This window comes from Anser anser (genome assembly GCF_964211835.1).
Source record: "Anser anser genome assembly, chromosome: 1".
Taxonomy (NCBI): Eukaryota; Metazoa; Chordata; class Aves; order Anseriformes; family Anatidae; genus Anser; species Anser anser.
The window spans coordinates 87,013,075-87,019,271 of record NC_139720.1 but is presented as its reverse complement, the minus strand read 5'-3'; the positions used below and the strand labels follow the sequence as shown (position 1 = coordinate 87,019,271).

Below are 6,197 nucleotides of genomic sequence, written 5' to 3'. Positions count from 1 at the left end.
TATGGAAGAAGTCTCAGATGGTGCTTACTGTTCCCAAGCAGCTTGTTCTCTTTTTGATGGTCTGAAAGCATTTCAAGACATGACCGCCTGGGTACAATTAGGGACTTAATCAATTGCACAAATTTATGAGTAATGGTTCTCCTCACCAGTTCTGTGATATGTGTTGGCTGGATTCTGAAGCCTTCTGTGAACAACGAGAATTACAGCAAATGGAGAGGGCAGGAGGACACTGCTGGCCCAAGCAGAACAGAAAGCTACATTTATATTAGAAGACCAAATATCCATGTGCTACATGCACACACACACACATATACACACACGGAATAAAATTATATTTCTTCTATTGGCAAGAGCTCACAAACTAGCCCAACTCCCAGTGGTGCAGAGCGTGCAGGAAAGTTGCCTTACAAGGGGTTTCTCTTTCCAAAGTGTTGACATGAGGTCAACCCAAGGGAAGCAGGCAGTCCTGGTGATCATGCTGCACCTTCAGTGTGCCTGCATGATGGCAAATAGACACACTTGGATGCATTAAGTACCTATACTTGTCAGCCTGGTGTCCTGAATATTTTTTAGAGGAAAGCTTGGAAGAGGTGTGTATTCAGTTTTGTTTTCTGGAAGGGCGAAGGATTTGGTCAATTCAAATCTCCTTAATTGTGTTGCTGGACACCTGCATTTCCTGGTAAAATGCCGTCTGCTTGACGTTCTGTAACAGCCCCCGCTGCCCAGGAGAGGTGACAGCCTGCAAAGGAAGCAGGTGTGCATGTTAGTCACCTACAAGCCACAAAGACAAGGAAGTGACGGCCACTGCTTCTTCTCCATGGCCGCTCAGAGCCACGCTGAAACACTGCGGGGCTCTGCAGATGGCCATGGGCAGCGCCCACATTTAAAGCTATGAGGATTGGCTTGGGGTTGGGGGATTCTCTGGGCATTGAAGTACTGCTGATGGTATAACGTAGGACCCTCCCCACTTAAATTCCCCTGTAATTTCATTTAAATTCTCTCCCCTTACTCCTCATACACAATGTGATGCAGTCTGCTCTAATCCTAACTAGGGATTGCTCCGTATAAAGACAGGCACTGCATTCTCACCAGTCCTTTGTATGCTGTATATTTGTGTTTTTAACGCCAGCAGAGATGAAGATGAAGGGTGATCATTGGACACCTAGCTGAAAATCACATGCAAAATTGCTAGCCTGTACTGAGGTATATCCTTCGTGGCTTGCTGGTACTTCATCTCTCTGATTTTGTGATTGGCAGATGATACCAAAGTGTGCTTGCACTGTGCTAAGACTCCTGTATGAGCTCGTGCAGAAACCTGGTGATAAAACCTGACAAGTAAGTGGTATCAGACACGAGTGTGTAGTTTGCTGGTGTTTATTATTTTTCTTAAAATGGTGGAAAAGCAAGAGATATGTAAATCTGATTGAAACAAGCTGAGGTAGCTATAAACTAATTGTTTTTTTGAGCTAAATCTGGCAGTTCTGTATCCAAAATATAGGATTTGGTTGCTTTATGATAAAAGTGATTTATTTTTCTTAAACAACGAAACCAAAAAGATGATAAAAATTATGACAAAAAATATTAAAATCATGAATAAAGTTTTTCCTGGTCAGGGATGATGTTTTGTGGCTTTCAGTGTGTGTGAGAAATGGAGATGCCTAAGCAATGCATGCTAGTAAGATAGGTGGTTTTTGCATGTGATAGCCACATGAATGATACGGGTGCTTCCTATAATTATCCTATGCCTATCTGAAGAAGAAAATAAATTGGTTCTTTCAGATCAAAAGGAACCCAAGACGGATTTTTTGACAATGTACTCAGTATTTAGGAGTGCTGTCTCCAAACCAGGAACGCCACGGGATGTGCCCTCTGAAAGAACTCTTCAGAGTTGCAGCAGTTAAAAACCACGCAATATTGCTCACAAGAACCAGAGAAGAGAAAAATGGGAAGCCTTGATGTTGTCTGCTGTTCCCACACTCTTCCCACACTTTCCTCTCAGGCCAGCTTTGTGAAGAAACAAGTTTCTCTCGCAGGGAAAGTAACAATTGAACACAGCAGGGAAGAAAGATGTTTTGCAATGTGCTGCATGAAATGATGCAGTATCACTCAACTAACATCTGCTAAAACGTTCTTAAATAGCCTCATCTTCTTGAGTCAGCATTTCTAACATCAATAATTTTATTGGTAATAATCAGTAAGGTCTGATATTTGCTGGAAGAGGATGGATGGCTGCACTGGGGGAGGAAATCTAAAGAGCTTTGAAGTATGCTGATAGAAAAAATGCTGAGGCAACATCTCAATTACTGAGTTGAGAAATCTGCACTTCTTTGCAGTTCCCAGATTGTTGGGAAAACATGAGGAATGCCACCTTGAGAGGAATTACTGGTGTTTTTAATGCCGTCAGGCTCTTAAGAGCTGGAGCTCTCCACAAATGCTACAATCCAGTGTAAATCTAACACCAGACTTCAACGGTTCTCTTGAAGATACTGTGGCCGGCCCATACTGCTCACATGAGCTGCTTTCTCTTGCACTCCCTACACTCTCATTCCAAAAAACCTTTGAGAAGAGGTCTCCCATTCCTGTCTAACAGGTCTGGGCAAATCCAAGCCAATCTTCCAGTCAAATCCCTTCTAATCTGGGCCACACAACTTTCCTTCCACCCAGGCAATCCTTCCCATTTTTCCTCCTCTGTTCAGATCCTTGCACTAAAAAAACCTTGAGAAATTGTGTCACATGATTAAAAGAAATTATTTTCCACTTTAAAAAGTGGAACCACACAGAAATTCCAGCACAGGACTGACACAAGATTATCTTTCAGCTACTGAAGTGATGTGAAATAGTAGCCTGCAGCTGTGTAAGCAAATTGACCAGCATTACAGGAATCCACAAAGAGGTCGATTGTGATCTGTGGCTTGCTTTGTGCAGGTATCGAACTGGATGGGAACTTACATTTTGTTTCCAAGTGCAACAAAACTGTGAGGTGGTTCATCTGGAAGACTGTGATTGGAAGACTGGAAGACTAAATATTGATGAGAGACTGCTCTGCTCACTGGCTTAGAGGGCAAATGAAAGCGCAGTGTATGTCTGTTTGCCTCTCCACTCCCTCCCTCAGACCCTAAGCAGGGTGCTTTTGTTCATGCTGCACTGTGGGAGCCATTATTAGTCAGGCCGGCATCTGATCCATCCTAGGGGAGCATCAATGGCCTGGAGAGAAATTGGCAGAGAACATGCTGACAGTTAAACAGTACCAATGATAGCAGGATCATATTGGAGCCTGTGCTTCGGTCCTGTTAGCTTGTGAGTTATAGATGTGCCTCCACTGTCTGAGAATAAGTTAGGTTTAGAAGAGGAAGAAGGTCAGAAAGTAAGCAGTGAAAATATGACTGCACCACTGAGCTCAAGGAGAGATGAGCTGTCCTTTAAATTGCAACCTGCTACATTTATTGGATTGCCTTTTGGACTGTGGAATAATGGGTAAGATGATGGATTCTTCAACTTGTGACTGCCAAAATATGTGGATAAGGACATAATCAACATCTTCACTAAGCTTATGATCTGATGCAGAAGATGTTTTGTTTATGTCTGGACTCATGTGTGGGTCAGTGCTAGACCTGGGATTATTCTCACAGAGATGAGTGTCTCTATCCTGTAGTGTCTATGGTGTCTGGATGAGCAGAGCAAGGCAGCCTCTGGGCTTCAGCTTACCAGTCCACTGCACAGCTTGCTCTCTACTAGGCACTGAGTACAAGCTGGCATGGAGGCAGGATAAGCAACCAAGGTAATAAATAACAGTATAAATAGTCCTGAGATAACTTCAGAGAAAGTCCATCTTTGAAAAACAGTATTTGTGTGCTAACATGGTTCTTGTAGAAGGAGGGCTATCACCTTCACCTAAAAATTAAAAAAAAAAAAAAAGAAAAAAGTCTATCTCAGTTGTCCGTTTGTTACAGACTGAAGTAGGAGAACCTTGTCTGAATCCTGACTGGTTTTAAACCTTGGTAAGGTTAAAAATATTTGGAAAGAATTATATTGAATCATGAAAGCCTACAGAGAAAGTTGGTATGCTCACACTATGACCACATTGTGCATGCTTACACAGACACATGAAGCAACGTTATAGAGTGTTTCTAGATGCTGGAATATGTGTTTAGTGTCTACAAAGAGCATGTCCTATGTCTGACAGTCCACTTTGCAGTGCCCTGTCTTTGAAGTGAATTCACATGTTGATATTTGTCCAGTCAGTGCCTGAATGAGTTTCATTTTTATCTTAAGGGTGGATGAAAACAAAGACCCTCATATGCATATATGAGGTCACATCTGAGCTTCTAATGCAAGTGAAGAACAAACCTACAGAGAATATAAAATCAGTAGCCAGCTGTACATCTCTGATGGGAGGCAGAAATATTTCGGCTGGATGAAAACCTGCTTGGTGGTCACTGCCCCCTACTCAATCAAATTGGATGTTTTCAAGTACTGAAGTGTGATGCTTTTTAGTGCATGGAGAATTACCAGGGAACCAAAGACTTTGCTTTATTCCTACCTGAAGCTACCAGGAAATTGTATAATTGTCCATCAGTTCATTTGGTAGAAGCTCGTGCTTTTCTGAATGGCAGGTTGCCAGCACATGGACAGTTTAAATGGAGATGATGCAAGTGACTACACATTTGTCTGGTTCTGTTGAATTCTTGTGGTAGCCACTGCAGGCTGGAGCCCAACCTGGCTTGCAAAACCTGCTCACGCATGTTAAAGAAGCTTGGTCGATGATGAATCTGTTCTCTGTGCTGTGCTACACCATTTACAAACCCAATGGCTTCTTTATAACTTGGGTAAGTAAGTATGTAGGAGCTGCCATCCCAGCAGCTACTGGGGCTCAAGGAAAAATCCAAGAATTTTTAGCAGCAGAGATGTTTTCTTTCTGCACCTCTCTGAACTCACTGGAGCCTGAACACAACTCAAAAGAAATGCGGGATTGGCCCTACAGATCTCAGAATAAGGCTCTTGGTTTGAATGCCTTTCCTTCACTATCAGACACACCATCTCTGGTTCCCAGAGACCCCTCTACTCAGCTCAGTGATAAAAGCACTTTTTAACACCAAAGCTGCTGTGTTCCCACGCCTGTTGCTGTCATGAGGGAGCCCATGCTTAAACAATAGCAGAGGAATAAAGAATAGCCTCGCTAATCAATATCCTGCCTAGACGCTGAGTCAGGTGGCAGCCTGGGCCTCTTTAAAATTCCTGCATTGTTCCTAATTTTTCTTTTGACTCGTGTAAATTTTTATCTTTAAGGAAAGAAAACACATGGGACCAACTGTCTTTGCCTGCTGTGCTATTCCCTTCCCATCCACCCCCACTCGGTTTCAGTGTCTTTGTCCTGTGGTAGCCTCTACCAGTGGGGGATGGAAATAGGATTTGCTGGTCTGGACGTTTTACTGAGCATGATATTCTGTGGTTAGAAGAAGGTGGCTGTGGTCTAAGTGGGATTCCTGTAGTTACATACCTCTACAAGCCTTTGGAGAACTAAATCTTTGACACCTATATTTCCATGTGGGCTCCTATTTATGTGATTGGTCTTAAAATGGTCACAAGGACAGGCAAGAATGCAGGCAGTTTCCTAGTAATTTTTTTTCACAGATGAATGTTTGGAGCCCTGGCAGGGTGCTAGGACAGTCTGTGTGTGAACAGACATTTGGAAAATTGACAACAACAGTATTTGCTAAAACAAACTGTGCAAGATCCTGTAGCTCAAGCTCTTGAATCCACCTCAGCTGCACTACAAGCATTTTCCAGAAGGAGAAGGAGGCCGGAGTGGCTTTATGTAATCTCTCAATCTCACAGGGCCCGCAGGCCAGTTAAGGCTTTATTCAACTCCTGTCATAGCTCCGAGTCACCCTTGGGCTGCGCTGGCCAGCCTGAAATAGGGAGCCGGTGGCCCTGTGCTTTCTCCTTGCCCTGAGCCCTGCATAAAAGGCTGCCAAGGAGGAAGGTCATAGATGCCCCCAGGATTTTTCTTAAAGCTGGGGAGTCTCTAAGAAATCTTTGTGGCTCTTTGGTACTGCTTAACTCCTGATGAAAGGCCCCAGCACAGAGGGAAAGTGTGGTCCTCATTGGGACGCCAGGCAGGAACTCTTGGAGCTGTAAAGGGAACTGGTAAGGGTTACACTTGCACATGTAGATACGAGATAAGAGCTGACCTACCC

At 43.5% G+C, this 6,197-nt stretch overlaps 1 protein-coding gene across 2 annotated transcripts in view; it reads left to right on the top strand.

Annotated features, from left to right (window-relative positions):
* Positions 1–6,197, top strand: part of GJA8 (gap junction protein alpha 8) — a 60,978-nt gene that overhangs the window by 17,979 nt on the left and 36,802 nt on the right. The window lies entirely within an intron of this gene.